The following is a 23,243-nucleotide window of genomic DNA, read 5'->3' as shown; positions in this document are numbered from 1 at the left end:
GAGAACAATGGTAGAATATAATTTATACTATGAAATGGCTCATGCTAGCCATCTCATTCCCAGAGAAAATCTTTGGTTTCCCTCATTTGGATTTGGGGGAACCCACAAGGAAGGACAGCCAAAGGAGTCCCAGACAACATAATACAGGAGGCTGGATGTCCCTCGAAAGGCCACAACAGACATAATCTGAGCAAACTCAGAAAACCCGGACCAGCAAAACTATATGAAGGGTCAGATGCAAGGGGGAACTATGAGAGCACAGGGCAGGCAGCCATGCTGAGCATGTCAAGAAATTTCTGGAAGCAACAGTCAAAGACACAACAGAGACTGAACCATGGCCTTTTTTTTCCCTCAAAGGTGACCCATGCTCCAGGGTTGTTAGAAAAGGGTGAGACCTTCAGGTAACGAACTCTTATCAGACTGACAACTTCACCCGCCTCTGGGGACCTGTGTGCTACTTTGGTGAAAGCTGCTCCCTAGGAAAGTTCCTGAGGCTGCTCCAGCCCAGCAATGTCTTAAGAGACGTTATCAGCCTTAACAGTAATAGCTCCCAGCAGCAGCTCCTACACAACTCCCATCCCCTTGACTGGTCCGGCCATCTCCTAGGCCCCTCAAAGTTTAAAGACTGATGATTCGGATGATCATGATAATGACGACGGTGGCGATGACGGCCAACATACCATGTCCCAGAGATCGTGTACGGAGAAGCCATTATTTTATTTATTCCTCACACTAACCCCAAGGTATTTCTCTACCCCCTTTTAATATGTCAGGAAAATGAGACAGAGTTCAGTTAAATAACAGACTTATTTTTACTGTTTAAAGTGCCGAAGCTCGTATTCGAGCCCAGGTCTCTCTGACTTCAAACTCTATGCACTCAGCCCCTATAACAATGTCTCTCAAATTGAATGATGCACAGACCCCTTTAAGACAAAAAAATCCTGTGCACCTCCAGTACTGACTTGTTCACTTTTATTACAGTTTTATTAAAATGTGAAAAATGTAAAACTAGCTATAACTCCCTTAAAATCATGAAACCAAAACCAAACATATATATTAAAAACATTTAATAACTAAATTTTAAGACCAGTAAAATTCAAATTTAAAACATTAATTCTATGTGATGAAGGACGTTGTTCTGCTGAAACTAGACCATCAATGTGGGTTTTAATAGGAGAAAAATGAGCCTCAGGTCAGGTTTTGCATTTAATAATTTTTTACATGTATTTTGGCTTCAGTGATTCAGATAATGCCTGTTAGCATAAGTACATTAATTATTTCAAGGCCTTGCTTGCTGGTTCACAATAAATAGACTTCACGTGTTTCTAAAACGCTGCCAACAAACAGTCAAGTGTCAATTTTAATTAAGTGGCATTTGATAACTCTGTAATGCTGTCTTGTTTGCCTGAAAAGAAGGTTATGATGGCAACATTGAAATTTTCATTAAGTAATTCTGACTGCCAGAAGCAGATCTCGTTTCTTGTGTCTGGCCATGCTTATGGCGAATGAGCGGTGGCAGTTTGGCTTATTCAAAGATGGGTTCTGCAGTGGGTGTCTGTGCAATTTGGGATTGCCTGCCCAGGAGCACATGGTTGTGAGCGCGATATGCATATAGCCCTTGGGCCCTCTGATGGCTCAGTTCTCCCATCGCATTTCTTCCTGTGAAATTCTTATTAGTGCATCACTCCCTGAAGTCATTTGACTTTCCTCTAGTAAAAATAAAATTTTTAAAAACAAATGCAAATGTCCACATAGAAATTGTGTGGCAGTTCCTAGAATGTGTGATTTTAAAATGATTCAGAATGTATCTGTTAATTTATCAGAACATCGCTGAGATGCAACACAAACTTTAAAAAATTCTTTTATGAGACATCTGTCCATGGGTTCTAGCTTGAAAAACCATGACGATGGCTCCTGATTTCCCAGCATCCAGTCGGTAGAGAGTGGTCCAGACCCTTGAAGGATTCTCCGCTATTAAAAAACTGTGGTCCTGAAATCATCTCTCAAATCCACTCAGAAGCTCTATCCTCAGCACCTCTCTCTAGACCCTCAACACATCCCCACATTTCTGTTTCTGTAAGTCCCACCAACATTCACAGACACTCTTGTTTCCCAGCACCTAGGTCTCTCCATGCAAGTGAGGAGACTGATGGACCTGAGCCCTATGTTAGCTTGTTATGTCTGACCTTGTAGCAAAACAAGCGTCATCACCCTCTTTGAATAGATGAAGAAATTGGAACATAAGGAATTGACCCGCTGGACCTCACTGAAAGAAGTTACAGATCCAGAATGCAAACCTATGATTCCTGGGCTCCTGCTTCATGCTGTTCTCATTAAAACATGCTGCCTCATCCAAGTAACACACCTACCCACTTTGTAACAGCAGAAGAGTCCCACATTATTGGGACTACAGAGAAAAGAGGGTGCACAAGAACAAAGGAAGAATCAAGAGCCACTTGGCATTTCTATTAAAATATAACACTGGAACCTCCTATTTTATGAATAGCGACAACATTACTGCCGATGCAGAATTTTATTTATTTTTTTTAAAGATTTTATTTATTTATTTATTTATTTATTTATTTATTTATTTGGCAGAGAGAGAGAGAGTGAGAAAGGGAACACAAGCTGGGGGAGTGGGAGCAGGTGAAGCAGGCTTCCCGCTGAGTGGGGAACCCAATGCGGGGCTTGATCCCAGGACTCTGGGATCATGACCTGAGCCGAAGGCAGGTGCTTAACAACTGACCCATCCAGGTGCCACAGATGATGCGGAATTTTAGATTAACTTCTCTATTGTCATTTGCTCTATTTGCCATTGGTTTAAAATGCAATTATTATAGGTATTTTTTTTAATCACAAGACCCTAAAATTCATTTACTAATTCAACAAATATATAATTTGGCACCAATAAACACAAACTTTAAAAGTTTTCATTTTATTTAAATGGGAAAACTTCTATTTAGAAATTGTTAGAATCTTTTGAAGCCAACTTCCTTTGGTTTGGGAGAAACCAACAGGGCGGACCTTTCCATTACACAAAGAAAATGTAAATACCAAAGCCAATAATCATTCTCAGAGAAAATGGATTTCCCCACAAATGTGGATGGAAACCATGTAGGCCCAAGTTTGCATATTTTCAGTTGGGTAAATTGGGTGCATTCATCGTAAGCCAGACTGGGACCTGAAAGATTCAGACAAATTAGAGCATCTCAGACTTGGGGAAATATATTGCTGACTATTTCAACTGCCTTTCCTAAGGTTCCCCTGAAACAAATGTGTGTTTGTATTACAGAGGGAAATAAATTCCTCCACAGGCCCGGAGACGTGTGCCAAGGGTCCCAGGAGTAGCCAATGCTTGTGACAGTGCATATCACACTTGGAGCTGTCCTTCCACTATTACCCCAGCAATCTATCCATGAGCCTGCTCTTGGCTGTGCTTTTGAAGACCTAATGGAAGAGACGGTGCCCATCCTTAGTGAAGAGATCCCGCAGTCTGCAGAAGTGAACTGTAAGGTAACATGACACTGTGGCATTTGGAAGCAGCAATGGTTTGGAGCTGAGGTTGTGGACAAAGTAACGAGTGACTACCAAGCTGAGTTTGCAGAACATGTAAGCATTCTCTGGGGTCCCACTTCGTCGAGAAACTTGGGAGAAAGATGGACTCCTGAAATTTGGATCAAGAAACATTACTATTTCAGGAGCAAAATAAATGGGATTTCTGGTTACATTTATTATTTATATATGCCAGACACAATGCCTGGAACTGGGGATCCAGGTAAACAAAGCATGGCCTCTGCCTTCAAACCTCTTAAAATCTAGTGGGTGGTCACTGCATGTGTATGTTGGGAGGGTGAAGGGTGGTAGGCCGATTAAGAGGGTCACCTTTCAGCAGTAGGAGGTCAAAGTAGAAATAGTCATTTCCAGGTTTGTAATCTGTATGTGTAAGAGGAAAGGATTTGGTGCCTCCAAGGGTTCCTCCTGTGTCATAAGCCCCTGGCTAACCTGGAACAACGGGCAATGATAGAGCAGAAGCCAAACCTCACTCAGTCACCCCCCCAACGAGGCAGCGGTTGCTTCCTGCCAACTGTGGTTTATGCCACTCTTGCTGAAGTAAATGAAGAGATTTAACAAAAGGAAACAAGTTAACATTTGTTAAGACATCAGGAGAATGCAAATGAAAATATGAATCTCTGTGAACTGAATGCCAAAAAGGAGCGAAGACAGGATCCTAGAATAATTTCATCTACTAATAAGGAAGAGGATGGTTATATTCTGGGTTTCAGCCTCTGTGATCTTTCCCTTCAACACGGCAAAGTGGCTTTAGCTTCCTCCTCGAATCACCTGGGCCTATGGCAGCAGCTAGAATTCCTACAGCAGACATTGATGGAGAATCACCCCCATGCGTTATGTCTCAGGAAGAAAGATGACGGCCCTCTCAGAGAAATTGGAAAACATGATTTTTGACTGAAGAGGCAAAAATAAAACAAGCATCAGATTTAGGAAAAGCCATCTCTCTTCCCACCTCTCTCTCATCATTATTCAAGTTATTCACAAAGTATTGAAAGGTTGTAAATGGTCTAGCACTTGTAAGAGTCAGAATTGACTTCTCTTCAGGGGAAATAAGAGGTGGTGGGGCCTGAGACCTTAATCAGTGTGTTTTCTCGTATGTTTGGATGAAGCAGACTCTGTGCATGAGGGGAAAGGAGCCGATCACCGGGGCTAAGAACGCTTTGTTTCCTTAACTGCAGAAGCTGACGGCACGTACCACAGGATTTTCTCAGGAGCTTGTGTCCTTAAGGCTAGTAATAAAACAAACATAACTGGAATTCCTTTACCTATGGTTACCAATGATATGTACATGGTTAAAAAATAAATAAATAAATAAATAAATAAATAAATAAATAAATAAATAAATAGGTAATTTTCTGTCCTTCAGATTTCATTACACTCTTCACCACTTCTCTCTCTTCATGTCCTCCCTGCCCCTTTCCACCCACTCTCTTCTGATTGTCCCTTAACTTCTCTGACTCCCTCTTCTCAGCTTTTCACAACTCTCTTCCTTCAGCCCGTTCGTTACAGGGTAATGCTCTTCCCCTGCACTAATGAGCTCACATTGTTTTGTTTACATTTTAACTGGGACTGATGCAAAAGCCTCCTTCCGGGTCCTCTCGCCCTTAGTCTTGATTCTTTCCAATTCAGCTTCTACATAATCGCCAGAGAATTTCTACAAAAGAAACCTCATCAATCGTTGCCTCGTTTAAAAGTACTCCAGGGTTCCCCATTATCCATAAAACAGACCCCTTGGCCAGGCATCAAAAGATTTCATGATTTGGCTCCTGTCTCTTTTCTCCAAACTTTCCTCCCACTACACCTTTCAACACATAACTTATGATCTGATCACATAGAATTATTTGCAGCTCCAAAATGTTGTGTGCCATCTCTTCGGAATGCTCTACCATGCTTTACCAGGCCAGCCCATTCAGGTAACCTTCTAGACCATGTCTGTGGCGCCACCCAATGTGGGTGAGATACCATTCCTTTCTCATCTTCCTTTGTGCCCACTACTTGCCCTCATTTAACATCGTCTTGCAATGGTTTGAACAGGAGTCACACAGGAAAGCAGAACCACTCTAAGTACCATGGGTTTATTATATGAGTTAGACTACACAAATATGCAGGGAGCTGGGAAAGAGATGATCTGGAAGGGGAACCTGGAGGGTTAGAACAACAGTCACTAGTCAAATAGTCAAAGTACGAGTGGACCAATGAGAACTTAAAGAGAAATCCAACAGTCACCAAAGTGGAACCACAAAGAGAGAACTCATGGAGAAGTCTCTGGAAACTATCCTCTTCTGAGGAAGAAGTTTGCCTCTGCATAGCTGCAGGCTTGATGGGTCCCCAGCCAAGCACCTGGTGGTGGGCCTACAGCCAGCCACTGCTGAAGACAAGGTGGATGAGGAGGGAAGGGGAAAACTGGAGCCTACCAGGCACCTCTCTATCTGTCCATTGCCATAGTTGACAACAAAGACCTTCTGAGAGCCAAAGGGTCTGCTGCACTTCCGTCAGCCAAATTGCATGCAAGTTTTGGTTTGGGTTTGGGTTTTGTTTTGTTTGTTTTGAAAGAGCAGCCAGACAAAGTTATCTGGGGAAATAAGCTATAGTTCTCAGATTTGGCCAAGTTGACCTAACACAGTCCAGCACACCTTAGCTGTCTTTTTCTACTCCAGACTATGGTATCAGAAGACAAGGAGTGTGTCTCATTCATTTTCAACTATTACACAGCAAGCACAAGGCCTAAAACATAGGAGAGACTCAGGACAGTGGCCAGTGAATAAAGGATATAGGTGATATGGCATTTGAGTTTTCAGTCATCCTCAGAGTAGATAGTGGGAATGGTACAAAGCATTCTTGGGACCAAAATCTCTCATGTGACAAGACTGAATTCCAGTGACTAAATAAATGTAGAAGGAGTCCACTGTGCAAACTAAATTCGATTATCTACATCAACACATTTACTTCAAATTTAAAGGAAATGGAGAAATGTTTCCTAAAATCAATTTTTTTCCTTTAATGTGATCAACATTTTCAGCTTTACTGTGTTTTATGTTGGTTTTGGAGATGTCATTCGTTTTTGTTGTCGCTATTTTCTGTTTCTTGTTGTTACTGTTTTTAGGATGCTGACAGTAATGTTTAGGAAAGGCCTACATTGTGTCTATTAGGAGGGTAACTGTGGTTAACTCTGTTCTTAACATAAAGTCAAAACTGTTTGAAAGTGCGTTGGTTTCTTAAATCTGCTTCAAGCATACCAAAATTCATAGCCACCTCTCTTTACCTCAAAGAAGGAAAAACACATCGTCACCAAGAAGAGAAAAGCAAATTTCAAGTCACATAAAATAGTGTACCTTTATTTTAATCCTACTGTATCTTGAAATCCCAAATTTTAAACCGCCCTTCTCATAAAAGCCAATGAACAAGTAGGGGTGATGGAACCATATGGAAGAAAAGAGCTACTACAGATTGTACTGGGTCAGTATGATTGTGGTAGGAGATTTCTCTCCTTGTTTCTCCGTCCAGCTCTTTGCACATCCATGCTGTGCGCAATTACATCATCAGAGTAACTTCTTTACCTCATACTCTATCTCTGGTCTTCTGAAGTGTTTGGAGGAAAAACAAAAGTTTGAAATAAAGTCCAGGTTTTTATTTGACTTTTACGATCAAAATTCTAGACATAGGACTCCAAAAATAATGAACTGAATTCCTCCCTGCTGTCAGCTGCTGTGGGGTGGTTTTCCATTCCCTCATTCCCAAAATGGAGGATGTGGTGTGATGCCAGAGGTAATGCAATCCTGCCGAATAAAAATGGCGTGTCTCCTTTGCCTCTCACTCTTATTAAAGATATTTGAGAAATGTGAGAGCAAAACCGTGTGAACACAGATATTGTCAAACAGAATGTAAAATTTATATGGATTTAAAATATAAGAGGTCCCAAAGAAATGTTGATTTTATTGGGGATCTTTTTGGAAGACCCACCCCTGTCCCCCAATGAGGGCTGGTTAGAGGGACATTGCTGAGGAGCCTGGCCTCAGATCAAGCATTATCTTTGGCATTAGTAATGAAAAACACTCAGGTTTTAGACTAGGGAAATTTTCTGTCAATCCCAGAAAGATTTAGGATGGGAAGCTACTTTCTAAATTGATACTGTCAAGTTAATCCAAGAAACATTTTTATGTTTCTTTATTACCAGACATAACACAAGACAACATGTCATTTGATCAATGACACTGTCACGAATCAACACTCATTTGTCAGCCCAAAGAGAACAAACGACAAGAAGGTCAGGGATTGAAAGGAGGAGGGGTCTGGGTTACAAGTCCATCCTCACAATGGAAGACATTCCTGGATTTTATTGGCTTAAAGCCACCTGGATGATCTTCTCTCCCTCCCTTCCTCCTTTCTTGACTCCATTTCTTCCTCCCCATTCCTCAGCCCCCTACTTTAGAGGCCCAGACCAGCAATATGTGTTATTTTCCAGATTTACGTAATGTCTTTGGTTAAATTACCTGTTAAGAGAAATTCCATCATCTCTGGTTACAGTCCAGTTTATAAATTTTAAGCAAAAATATTCAAAGGCCTTCAAGAGTAAGTTCTTTAATTGCTTTAAGTTAGAACAGCCCAAATTCACTAACTTTGGCAGTAATCAAGAAGCTTCCACATAATAGTGTCACGCTGACATGGTACATCAGAGCTGCCTTGGCTTAGTAGGGGGTAAGTGAAGGTTGATGGGCAAAGTTCACATTCAGACAGGATAGAACCATTGCTTTGGTAGAGGAAATTCACTTCTGTGTGGCTGTTCCCTGTTCTGAAGATGTTCTTGTCTGAGTAATGCAGATCTTATTTCCTTGTTAACTATACACCTCAATCCCATATTGGTAGGGTGATCATAAGCCTTGGGTGCCCAGGATAGTCCTGGCATAATTACCAACAGAGTGCCTTTTTACTCTCAAATTTGTCCTGGTTTACATGATGAATTATGTGTTTAAAAAAAAAAAACAAAACCTCACTGCAAAAACTGGCCTTAAAACTGAGCTATTCCCAGCTAAAGCAGAGCCACAGAAATGAAAATGTAGCATTAATGCAGGTAATTTGGCCACAAGGGAGTTGGAATGATTAAGCAAGACCATATGGCAGAAACATGTGAGGGACCACGGCCTTCCAGGGTCACCGAGGCAACAGAGGGAGGAGCTCCTCTCCCCTGGAAGGGCAGCTGCGCACAGCCCAGCAGAAGTGACACTGCCAGCTGGCCAGTCAACTAGCCTCAGCCTGCTGCTTCTGGTCCCGTCCTGGACTACCCACCCCCCTTCCAGAGCAGTGCTGCCCCTGAGCAGAGGGGCACTGGCTTTAGAGCCACCGCGCTCGCATTTCAGTTCTGGACTTATCACTTATCAGCTGTGTGATCTCGGGCAGATTCATTTAACTTCTCTAAGCCTCAGTCTTTCCATCCACAAAATGAGAATAATCAGAGCTGCCTTATAGGGTTGGTATGAGGATCAGAGATTATGTAACAATTTAGCCTGGGGTCTAGCTGCAAAGTTAGCACAAAATAAATAGACACTGTTCTCATAGCCTATTTCTGAATTCTGAACAATCTAGTAGATATAAATGGGTCCCTATTTTTATATGCCTCACTCTCATTAATCCTATGAGTCAGCAAATCCCTTAAGGAAATCTCCACCTTATTCCTCAGTTTTCCCCAAGCACCCACCATTCCATGGTGAAAGGCACAAAGCAGCCCCTCAAGACATTCCTGATCAATTACTCGGTTGCCTCCAGAGCCCAGCGAACACTGAGGGCCAAGGCCTGCCTGCTGGCCCTTTCCATTGCCCTAGAAAGCATCAAAATCTCACAGCACCAGGGTTGCTCCAGGTATCCGCAGGGAAGAGGACATCACTGTGAGGCAAAAGCACGAGGCCCTATATGGAGTCAAAATAAATTATTCTTTGAAGGCAGAGAAATTTCACTGCTTCTCTTTTCTTTAACCATGCTCATAAATAATGGAATGTCAGTATTATTTTTCTTCATTCCAAAGAATGAAAATAGAAAATAGGCCTTGGGTTTCTAGCTCGCAGTGCTGGGTTGCTGGCAATCGGCACTGACGCTTTCCTAAACAATAGCCCTACCCTGAGATGCTGTTACATTTCGTGTGTAGAAACTGCACATACGTAAATACAGATATGTAAAATATTTTGTTTAATTAGGGTTTGACTGAGTTGTGTAAGTGGGTGCAGGAAACAGGTTAAGTCAGAAAATTGCCTACTCTGCTGCTATGGAGACTCAGCTTAAAATCAGCGTTTCCTCAAGCACAACAACATACATAGTTTGAAACTGAGCACCGATGCTCCCCTTTAATTCTTGATTACATTCCTGTGCAGTAAAGAACAATTAATATTGCTAAAATGTCCATACTACCCAAAGTAATCCAAGGAGTCAGTGTAATCCCCATCACATTATCAGTAGCATTTTTCACAAAACTAGAGTAAGTAATACTAAAATCTGTATGGAACCACAAAAAACCCTGAATAGCCAAAGTGATCCTGAGAAAGAAAAAGAAAGCTGAAGGATTCACAATTCCAGATTTTAAGACCTACTACAAAGCTGTAGTAATCAAAACAGTATGGTACTGGCATACAACAGACACACAGAACAACAGAACAGAGATCCAGAAATAAACACATACTTACATGATCAGTTATCTATGACAGAGGAAGCAAAAAAAATACACTGGGGAAAAGACAGTCTCTTCCAATAAATGGTCCTGGAAAAACTGGACAGCTACAGGTAAAAGAATGAAACTGGACCACATTGTAACACCATCCACAAAAATAAACTTAAAATGGATTAGAGATCTAAATGTGAAACCTGAAGCCATTAAAATCCTAGAAGACAGCACAGGCATTAACTTCTCTGACATGAGCCAAAGCAACATTTTCTAGATATGCCTCCTCAGGCAAGGGCACCAAAAGCAAAAATAAACTGCTGGGTCTACATCAAAATCAAAAGCTTTTGCAAGAGCAAAGGAAACCATCAACGAAACATAAAGGTAACCTATTGAATGTGAGAAGATATTTGCACATGATATAGCCACTAAGGAGTTAATTAAAATAAAAAACTATATACAGTTGAACACCAAAGAAACAAATCGTCTGTTTTAAAAATGGGCAGAGGACTTGAAAGGTCATTTTCCCCAAGACATGCAGTTGGCCACCAAGTGAAAAGATGCTCACCGTCACTAATCATCAGGGAAATGCAAATCAAAACCGAAATGGGATGCGTCAGAATGGCTAAAATCAACAACAGAAGAAACAACAAGTGTTGATGAGGTTGTGGAGAAAAGGAAACTTCATACACGGTCAGTAGAAATGTAAATTGATGCAAGCAGTGTGGAAAAAACACTGAGGAAAAATAGTCCTCAAAAATTTTAAAAGAGAATTACCATATTATCCAATAATTCCACTACCAGGTATTTACTCAAAGAAAATGAAAGCACTAATTTGAAAATATATATGTATGCCTATGTTTATTTTAGCACTATTTACAATAGCCAAGTTGTGTAAGCAGCCTAAGTGTCCACTAGTAGACAAACAGATAAGGAACATGTGCTGTGCACACACAATGGAATATTATGTCGCCTTTAAAAAGGATGAGATTGTGCAACGTGCAGCAACATGGATGGACCTAGAAGGTATGATGCTAAGTAAGTCAGACCGATAAAGGCAAATACTATATAATTTCACTCACATGTGGAATCTAAAAAAACAAATTAATAAAAAAAAAAAAACAAAAGCAGAATTAGAACTACAAACGCAGAGAACAAACTGGTGGTTTCCAGAGGGAGGGGGGTGGGGAATGGGAAAAATGGATAAAAGAGAGTAGGAGATACAGGCTTCCAGTTAGGGCATTAATAAATCATGAGGAAGAATGGTATAGCCTAGGGAATATAGTCAGTGGTGTTGTAAAAACAGCGTGTGGTGACAGATGGTAGCTATGCTTGTGGTAGGTATAGCGTTACCTATAAATTTGTCAAATCACTATGTCACGTGCATAGACCTAATGTAATGTTGTGTGTCAAGTATATTCAAATTTTAAATTTTTGTAAAAGAATGCTATAGTCCTGTTACCATAACTAGATGTTTCACCTCCACAAGTGAAGGGGCAGCTTATTAGAATGGTATACACCAACCCCTAGGGCTTACCTGGTAGGTATCAGGTGTATATCTCTATTCACACTGGCTTGGCCACCAGCATTCTTGAGAACATTCATTTACCTTAACTTTCTCACGGAACTTCCCACGATCAAACCAGAGACTAGATACAGCCACCACCACCCCCTCTCCTGGGCCTCTGTCTGGGATCTGAATACACGAAGCATCTGGGCTCCATATTCACATGCCCCATTTCCCAAGCATGCTGGCTTTCAACGTCTGCCTTACTGTAAAACCTTAAAAATGTTAGAGGTCAAAACTCTGACGCAAAGACCATTTGCAATAACTAACATGTGATTTGGATTTTCTCCATTTTGTTTTTTAAAAGAGATGAAGGCTCTTTGTCTCTATGAGAAATTAAACTAAAGCAAGGATTTTAAAATCCACTTTCTTCACTCAAAAGCAGCACCAACATGCCCATCCAAGTTACAAAAATGCCTCCCCTCCACCTATCATAGTAACATTTTTGTTGATATTAACTTGACCGTACAGTTCATTTGTTATCCGAAGCAGTCAAGGACAAGTCAGGGAGGGTATGTCATCTCTCTGCCCACATAGTCAGCCTTGAACTCCCCAAGTCCTGACTGACAGAAAGGGTCTGAAGCGGGGGACGGGGGTCAGTGAAGCCCCGTGTTGCCAATGGCATGATTGTGGTGACTGGCTGCGGCAGGGTTTGAAGAGGAGACATGTAGGTTTAAACATTCGTGTGACCAAAGTTGCCCACATGCCACTGCACCACATAAACAAACTGGAAAATTGTCATTAAAAAGATTTGCTCTCCCACTGATAAGCAGTTTACTTTTCTCCCCTTTTACCACAATTGCTATGAAGAGAACAGCACACATTCCCACCAGCTTCCCTCCCAGTGTTCCACATGCATATCGCATTTTGTCCTCAAAAAGCCCTGCAAGTTACAGGTTCATACTCACATTTTAGAGAAGAAACTGACTTCCAAATGATGGAAAACCTCCCAAGATCCCACAGTAGTGACAAAGCTATGACCAGAGCCCAGGCCTCCCAACTGCACTGTACTGCTCCTTCCTTTGCTGGCCTTAGTTATAGGTAATACAGACGATCAGCTGCATAGAATCCTAAAGGGTGTTCCCCTGCACAGCCTCCACTGCCAGTGTCCGATATGCTTATCCTCACTAGGTCAAGCACTCGTCACTGTCACCCACCCAGAGTCCCCAGTGCAGGGCTGCCAGGTGCAGTTGTATAAGTTGTGAACTGCTCAACCCAAGAGGATTCATTAGCATTGTGGCCTATATGTCCTGTCTCAATATGCAAAATGTATGCCATGGCCCATCAGGTCACGTATGACTGCTTGCAGAGCTGGTGTCCTAGGCCCATATGTAATGCCTGTACTTCACTTATGTAATCCCATATAATTCTCACTGCAAACTATATTACAGAACAGCAAAATATCAATAAATAAAGCCTAATGTGTAAAAAAATAAGTATAAGAGAAACTATAATTAATATTATAATATTGACAAAATAGACTCAAGAATGTTGTTAGCAAGATTTAGTGTTCCAAGATTACCATGTTTAGTGAAAATTCACAAGCTATATATTTATGCTCTTTTCCTATCACAAAGAATTTTTATTCCTGCCATGAGTCTCATAGCATACTTCACTAGGGCCTATAATATTATAGCAAGTCTACATTAAAGTCACATCAACAACTGAAATCACAGCACAATAATGTATAAAAAGAAAAAAGGAATTTGTTTTTTAAAAAACAAACAACTACCAAATATAATTTCTGAAGAGGGAACAAATACCTTTGTCATTTTATAACATCATAGTTTTAAAAAGATCGGCCAACATTATTTTCCCTCTTAGGGTAACAGCATGCTTAAAAACTGAACAAACTACTAAAAGCTGAAAATGAATCTGCAATATTATCATTGCCAGTATCCCTATTGGTTGACCTAATTTGTACTTTGGAAAACAGTAAGGGAAAAAATTCCCTAGCATAGACAATAATGTCCTCTCCAAATGCTTAGGTGCCTGTGGTAAATGCTGGCAAACGTGACTGCAATGATTTCCACTCGTGTATACCCATCACTTTGTGTTCCTGTCATTAAGAGGTAAAGTCTGTTTCCCCAGCCCTTGAATCTGATCTGGCCTTGTGAGTTGGTATGACCAACAGACTGTAATAGAAGTTACAGTGTGCCAGTTCTGAGATCCTTGGCATGTCACTATGTGAATACCAGCAAGCTATCCTTCTGGGGGAATGAGTGATTATGTGGACCAGAGCTAAAAGATCCCAGCTGAAGCCATCTTGGACCATTGAGCCCGCACTTGACCCTATAGCTGACCACAGACATATGAAGGAACTGGGCCAAACCCAGAACTACTCAACTGAACCCAGACCAAAGGGCTAACTCCCAGAATCAAGAATAAAACAAATGGTTGTTTTAAGACATGATGATCCGTGGCTGGTAGTTAAGCATCAAATTCTAACTGCATACATAAAAGAGGAAAAAATATCATTTTATATTTATATCTAGTTTCCTTTTAGCAGAAGAGTCTCTAGTACAAATTTTCTACCTCACCTCATTTTACAGTCTTGCTTGTAGGACTTCATTCTTTCTGTGGCTACTGTCTCCACCATTAGGACATCTTTCTGCCCAGACAGCAAGTACACAGGTACTCTCCCACTGACCCCAGACACCGTATCTTCATGTGACCGCCCTGAAAAGAAAATTGGCGTGGCAATTAGTTTTTCCAATTTATTTGTCAGCCATTTCAAATTTCTAACCTGTGACAAAAACCTTCCTTGGTAAAGAATGGTACACAGTTGTGTGAGACCATCAGAGTCCACAGTGTAAACCTGCTTGAAGAAACTGCCCTTAGTCCTCCAGTCTAATGGTGCAAAGACATGCTGCTAACTCATCTTTGAGATTTGAGAAACTTTAGCTTATTAAATTATGAAACTAAAAGGGACCTTGAGTTCCTAAGAGATTCCTAAGAGAATTCCTAAGTCCATCCCAGAGACACATTATAATAATAATTATCATCACCTGATATTTACTTAATTCTTAATTTCTAGGAAATCTACAGGGAAATCTGAGCAACCTGAAGGCAGTGTCAAATATAAGGTGTCCTCTGGTAAAGGAAGAATAGAATGAAATAGAATACATGAAAGAAAAAATGGGGAAGCTAGTGACAGGATTAAAAGGATTACAAAGGTCAAGTGGGAGATTTACTGTGGGAGAAAAAGATCTGTATTCCACACCATTTTTCAGGGCTGAACATTCAGTAATAAGTCATTTAATTCAGGTTTATCACCACTAATCTCCCGGTAAGCTGTTAAAGTCTCATTTTCCATATCTGACTCCATTTGGTATTAGAAAAGCACCTTTCCCTTCTGTCTCCAATACCACTGCCAAACACTGCTGCCACGACTGCTATGCCCAATTCTCTAATTAAGGTGTAAGTAGCCATTTCGCTTCACTTTAGGAGAAGAGTGCAAACCAAATGGCTGCTTCTGAGAGCATGCCATATATATTCACACCCTAAAATGCTTCCTTTCTGCCCAGATTCTCATAGAACCCAAAGAACTCATGATGGTTCTAACGAAACAACCCGAACAGCACTTTCGTCTTCAGCCACTGAGGTAAAGCAGACGATGTCGGAGATTATTCTAAAGAGAAGATTTGGATAAACTGTAGCACGTGCAAAGCTGTGTCAGATAAGGAACGGCTGTAGGAACTGGGGATTACCCCGAGAAGAAGATGATTCAAGATGTATAAAATAGCCAGTGATGTGTTAGGACCAGCTCTTACCAGCTCGTAAGAGCAGATGGATAAATGTTCAGGTATTTTACAAGCTGGCTGACATCACATTGGTAGCTTGATATAATCTATAGTGGGAGAATTTATACCACAGAATTAACAAATACAACAAATAAGGACTTTTTCTCTGGAAAGCTGATTGTTACACATTTGCCAGTTTATCACTGAAAATAGCTGTCTTCCACTATTTTAAGGCTTATCTTTCCAAAGAGATTATATTTGGTCATAAGCAATGCTTCTGAAAGCTTTCTAACACAGTATCCACGAAGGCAAGTGAGAATAAAACAGACTCCTTGGAGCTCCAGTGACATGGTCCAAAGTGGCAGAGAATCTAAGCAAGTGTTAAATGCATAAGATAATGAGGATATACAATACTGACAGAAATACTGGGGAATAATAAGTGCATTTTATCTAGCCTGTGAGTAGGCTTAAACATTTAAAGTTCATGCATTTTTCAGGGAGGTATTAGGAATATTGATAAAATTAAGTTTTTAAGTAAAACTACAGGCATAAAGTAAAACTGTAAGGTACAAATTTGGGAGTAACTATTAAAATTTGTAAGGAGAATATGTAATGTCCCAAACTTTACATGGGACAGAATATAAAAAGCCAATGAAATAAAACAAGAGGAATAAAGAAAGCAAACACAAAAATTCAACAGATAAAAGAGAAAAAATGGAAGATGTAAAATTAGAACAAAATAGAAAGTTACATGGTAGAAAAAAATCCACATATGCTGATCACTAGAAAAATGTTAAATTATTAAGGTCATCTGTAAAAAGGGGTTTTAAGAATGGATTAAAACACAAAATCCAGTTGATAAGTGGTTACAACAGATATGCCTAAAACACTGTGACATAAGGGTTGAAAGCACAAAGGTAGAAAAAATACACTAGAAAAATATTTGTCAAATGAAAAGCTGGTGTATCTATATTAATTTCAGATAAAACTGGCTTTAACCTAAAATATTATGACTATAGTAAGGTGCTATAAAGTGACAGAAGTTTCAACTCATCAGGTATACCACTCTAAACTTATAATCCCCAAACAGGATTTAAATACACAAAGAAAAATTGACAGGGTACCGAGACAAGTTTTGCCATCCTGTGAAATATCAACAGAAATCCCTCAACTAGATAAATTAAAATTTAAATTGTTAGTAAATATATAGAAGATTTTAGAAAAAATAGTAATATGCTGGATTTATGGGACAAATGTTAAACCTGTCAACAAATAAATAGAGAACATTGATTCTTCTGAAGCTCACACTGAATATTTACAAAAATCAACTGTACTAAGCCATAAAACAAGTATCAACATGTTTCAGGGGAAAAAAATCAATACAGACCACATTTTCTATTACGCAATTAAATTAGAGGTAAATAACAAAGAAATAAAATTAAATATTTCTGGTAGTTCATAAATTTAAAAAGAGTACATCTCATTTATTTATGTGCCAAAGAAAAAATCAAATGGAAACCTGGAAAATATTTAGAACTAAGCTAGAATGAAAAACTTATCAATATTTGTGGAATAGAGCTAAGGCAAAGATTATAGGGAAACTTATAGCCCAAGTGTATATATTAGAAGGAAGAAAGACTGGTAAACTACTGAACTGGCAACAAATAAGAGGTTAAAAAAAAGAAGGAAAAAAAAAACAGAGCAAACCAAAAATAGAGGAAAATAAGAGCAAAAATAGTGAAAAGAGAAAATAAAGGCATCAGCAAAAGCAAAAGTAAGTCTTTTGAAAGAATAAAATAGAGAAAATTCTGGCTATATTGGTCAACATAAAGAAAATGGACAGAAATAAGCACTACAAGAAATTGTACACTACAACAAAAACTTATGATGCACTCTTTTGGCTAACTCAATATAATAAAAAAAATAAATCATACGATCATCTCAATAGATGCAGAGAAAGTATTTGACAAAATTTAACATCCAATCATGATACAAATTCTCAACAAAATGGGTTTAGAGGGAACATAACTCAACATAATAAAAGCCACATTTGAAAAACCCCCACTTAGCATCATTCTCAATGGTGAAAAGCTGAGAGCTTTTCTTCAAAGATCAGGAAAAAGACAAGGATGTCCATTCTCACTGCTTCAATTCAAGATTGTACTGGAAGTCTTAGCCACAGCATTCAGACAAAAGAAAGGAAGAACATCCAAATTGATAAGGAAGAAGTAAAACTGTCACTATCTGAAGATGACATAATATATATAGAAAATTCTAAAAACTATTTTAACTAATAAATGAATTCAGTAAATTTGGAGGACACAAAATTAATATATAGAAATCTGTTGTGTTTCTATACACTACTAACGAAGTAGCAGAAAAAGAAAATAATTCTATTCACAGTTGCACCAAAAAGAATAAAGAGGTGAAAGACCTATACACTGAAAAGTAAAACATTAATGACAGAAACTGAAGATGACACAAACAAATGAAAAGACATACCATGATCATGGATTAGAAAAGTCAATGTTATTAAAATGTCCAAAACAATCTACAGATTCATTGCAGTCCCTATCAAAATACCAATAGCATTTTTCACAAAACTAGAAAAAATAATCTAAAAATTTGTACAGAACCCCACAAAAGACTCCAAATAGCCAAAACAATCTTGAGAAAGAAGAACAAAGCTGGAGGTACCACAATTAGGTTTCAAGATATATACAAAGCTATAATAATCAGAACAGTATGATCCTGGCATACAATAGACACATAAAACAATGGAACAGAATAGAGATCCCAGAAATAAACTCACACATGGTCAATTAATCTATGATAAAGGAGGAAAAAATATATAATGGGGGGAAAGACAGTCTCTCCAATAAATGGTGTTGGGAAAACTGGTTACCTACATGCAAAAGAATGAAGCTGGACTACTTTCCAACATAATACACAAAAATAAACTCAAACCATATTAAAGACCAAAACATATGAGACCCAAAACCATAAAATTCCTAGATGAAAGCATAGGCAGTAATCTGTTTGACATCAGCCTTAGCAACATTTTTCTGGGTAAGTCTACTCAGACAAGGGAAACAAAGGCAAAAAGAATATACTGGGACTATGTCAAAATAAAAAGCTTTTGCGCAGCAAACAAAGCCATCAAAAAATGAAAAAATCAAAAATCAAAAAATGAAAAGGCACTGTACTGAATGGGAGAATATATTTGTAAATGATATATTCAATAAGAGGATAATATTCAAAATAGATTTTTAAAAAAACTTCTACAGCTCAACACCAAAGAAACAAATAATCCAATTTAAAAATGGGCAAGGAGCTGAATAGACCTTTTTCCAAAGAAGACATACAACAAATGCATGAAAAGATGCTCAGCATCACTTATAATCATGCAAATCAAAACCACCATGACGTGTCACCTTACACCTGTCAGAATGGCTAGTATCAAAAAGACAAGAGCTAACAGGTGTTGGCAAAGATGTGGAGAAAAAGGAATCTTCTTGCACTGTTGCTAGGAATGTAAATTGGTTCAACCACTGTGGAAAACAGTATGGCGAGTCCTCAAAAAAAAAAAAAAAGAAAAAGAAAAAGAAATATCATACCATCCCATATTTCTATTACCAGGCATTTTTCCAAAGAAATAAAAAGCACTAATTCAAAAAGATAGATGTATCCCTATGTTTATTTTAGCATTATTTACAATAGTGAATATATGGAAGCCACCCAAATATCCATCAATAGATAAGGATAAAGAAATGTGGTATATATGTGTAATGGAGTATTAAACAGCCATAAAAAAGAATGAGATCCTACCACTTGTGAGGATATGGATGGATCTAGAGGGTATTATACTAAGTGAAATAGGTCAGACAGAGAAAGAAAAATACCCTTTGATTTCACTCATGTGTGGAATCTAAAAAGCAAAACAAATGAACAAACAAAAAATTTTAACACACCCGCAAATACAGAGAACAAACTGACGGCTAACAGAGGGGAGGGGTGGGAGAATGGCAAAAATGGGGGAAGGTGAGTGGGAGGCACAGGCTTCCAGTTATGGAATGAATAAGTCCTAAGGATGAAAGATACAAAAAAGGCAATATAGTCAATGGTATTGGGGTAATATTGTATGGTAAAAGATGGTAGCTACAACTCTGGTGAGCATAGCATAACATAGAGGTGTTGAATTACGTTGTGCACCTGAAACTAATGTAACGTTGTGTGTCAACTGTACTTCAATAAAAATAAATGGACGGAAATAAAATTGTTTTAAAAATATTTCTGAGAAAATCCTAAAACTCTTTGACAATAAATTTTAAAACAAATGAAACAGCAAATTTCTAAAAAAAAAAATTATAACAAGAAGTTTAAGAAAAAATATGAAGCCCAAATAGTCCAATAACAATTTTTAAAAAGTGAATTTTTATCTTTAAATACACACACACACACACACACACACACTAAAACCAAGCTTAGATGGTCTTACAGACAAGTAAAGCCATACTTTGAAGGAAGAGATTATTCCAATCTGTAACGGTTTTTCCTAAGAACAAAATAACAGAGATCGTTTCCCAACTCAGTCTATGAGACAAATACATCCTTGGTACCAAACCACATAGGGACAACGTAAGTTAGAAATTACATCGCTCACCAAAAATTACTCATTACTAAATTATAGATACTTAAGCATAGATGCCAAAATCCTAAATGAAACATTGGGAAATCAAATCAATGTATAAAATGACAATTACTCATAACCAAGTTTGTCATTCCTAAGAATATGAGTACTTTAAGTATAAAATTATCAGCATAACTCAACAAATTAATAGGCTGGGAGGGGAAAGAAATGCAGAAAAAGGCATTCAACAATAATGATCTCCATTAATACTAAGAAAGAAATTCTTAGAAAACTTTTCTAAGATCCTTAACCTGATATCTATCCTGGTATGCACCAAAAACCTATAACAAAAAAATCATGTGAGTAGTGAAAAATAAGAAAATATTTTCTTTAAAAGCAGGAACATGACAAGAATGCTCACCATAAACTTCGAATCATCATTGCCCTTAGTATCCTAGCCAGAGAAGAAAAAGAAGAAAAAATAAATAAATAAGAGAGGTGGATAGGAAAAGGAACAAAGAATGAAGAAGGGAGAAAAAAGAGGAGGGAAGGAGAGAGAGAGAAAGAAGAACAGGGAGGTAGGAAGGACTTAAAGAAGAAGAAATAGACTCATATATACATATTACATATATAATATGAATATTATATGATTGTTTAGATGTGAATGATATTCTATATAGGAATGTAATAAGGCATTAAGATACAAATTATAAGATAAATATTCCAAAATCAACTGCATTTTTACCATGTGATAACCAACATAAAGCATTATTTTAAATATTGATATTATTTACAATAGCAAAAAAATGTAAACGTTGTCTAGAAATAAATTTAAGATATTCAGACTTTGATGAAGAAAGTATCAAACTTTATTGAAAGACATCAATGAAGACCCTAGAAAGATGGTGATATACCACAATTAGGAATAGGGAGACTTAGTATCTTCAAGGTGACATTTTTCTCAAAATTAATCTACACAATAAATGTAATTCCAAACAAAACTCTATCAGAGTTTTTTTCAAGAAGTTTAACAAGCTGATTCTAAAATTCATATGGAATAACCAAAGTCCAAAACAGGCAAGATACTACATAAGAAATAAGATAAAGGTATTTTCTTACAATATATCATATATCAAGACTAAGACTTAAATTTCAACTAATTAAGTATAGCATTGGTGCCAGTTAAAATGGACAATGGATGGTAAAAGAGTTTAAACACAAACCCATGCAAAATAGTTACTGAGATAAGAGAAAAACAGTTTTTACAGATGAGGGGGAAAGGGTCTATTCAATAAATGGTTCTGGGACAATTGTTTACTCATGTGATAAAAATCCTAAGTCATTGGGTAACACTGAAACGGTCAAACAGATTAAAGACTTAATGTGCAGGGCAAAACTATAAAATTTTTAGGGAAAAAAAAGAATATTTTCCTGACCCTGGGATAAAGATAGATCACATGAGAATGAAGACATAAATTATAGCATATTTATACTATGGAGTATCACACAGTAATGTAAATTAATTAACTACAGCTACCTATAACATAATAAATGGGTGATTCTTAAAAATATCAAGTTAGAACAAAACAGGATCATAGGGGGAGGGAGGGAAAAATGAAACAAGACGAAATCAAAGAGGGAGACAAATTGTGAGAGACTATTAATTACAGGAAAAAACTGAGGGTTGCCGGAGGGAGTGGCACGTGATGTAATGAGTACTGGGTGTTACATAAGACTGATGAATCACTGAACTCGACCTCTGAAACTAATAATACACTATATGTTAATTAACCTATTTTAAATTTTAAAAATATTAAAAAAGGAAAAGAAAAAAATATCAAGTTAGTCTAAGAGCAAGTAACAAAAGACTAAAGACTCAAGAGATTTGTATAAAATCAGAAAACAAGCAAAATCATGCAATATGTTGTTTGGAGCTGCATACTTTGGTGATAAAATTTTTAAAAATTTAAAACACAAAATTCACATTAGTGGTCACTTCTAGGCATGGGAACATCAGAGGAAATTGGAAGGAGCAACTAAGTAGATGCCGTGGCATTGGTTATGTCCCATTTCTTCAGGCCACAGCTATTTAATTATTTTGCTTAATAAGTTACATTTATTTTATTTATGTGCTATAAGTTGTGAACACGATGTAGTTTTAAAATCAAAATCTCAATTTTAAAAAGATTTGTGCTCATGGCAGAAGGTTTAAGTTAATTACAATTGGAGTTCTACAAGTCGAAGTGGCAATTTGTGGCACAGGGGTATGGGCGGGAGTTTTAACTGGTAATGAGTTTGGGGGGGTTTTGTCACTGGAGTGAGTCAAGCATAGGTAGGTAAATCCCTTTAAATTTTTGTGACTATTTTAGAGTAAACTTAAGCATTAGTTGGCTGATTGCATTAAATCCCTTCCATATCTGAAAGACTATTATTCTGTGGATCAACTGTTGAGTGAAATAATTTAACTATTCATGTTAGCCAAAAGTGGAACCACAGAGAGTCCATATAAATACTGCCCTGATCTTCCAGTACTGCAATCAGAATGAATCAGTTGCTCCCAGAGGAAGCTAGGAAACAGTTTCACCCTAAAAGTCACTTGCTTCTCTTTTCCCCTTAAAGATAATTTAATCCTTTCTTTTTGAAAAAAAAAAAAAAGATTTTATTTACTTGACAGAGAGAGACAGACACAGCGAGAGAGGGAACACAAGCAGGGGGAGTGGGAGAGGGAGAAGCAGGCTCCCCACTGAGCAAGGAGCCCGGCCCTGGGATCATGACCTGAGCCAAAGGCAGACGCTTAATGACTGAGCCACCCAGGAGCCCCTAACCCTTTCATTGCCTTTATTCTTGGTGAGGTAAGGGTAAGGAGGGAGGAGAGGGAAAAATATATACATGTTTAGTATTTTCACCTAACTCAACTTTAGGCAACTAATTACTTAAAGATAGTGCTGAAACTAATTTTAGCAAGTAATAAATTGTAGTCAGTATCTTAGAAAATATTCTGCCTTTTAATCTTCATAGATTCTGGAGTTGGAAGTAGAAGGCCACTTTCCTGAAAGTGTTACCAAATGTTTCCAGATCCCACACCATCAA

This window comes from Ursus americanus, chromosome 7 (genome assembly GCF_024610735.1).
Source record: "Ursus americanus isolate L20-20 chromosome 7, mUrsAme1.1.p, whole genome shotgun sequence".
Taxonomy (NCBI): Eukaryota; Metazoa; Chordata; class Mammalia; order Carnivora; family Ursidae; genus Ursus; species Ursus americanus.
This window is presented reverse-complemented; position numbering follows the sequence as displayed.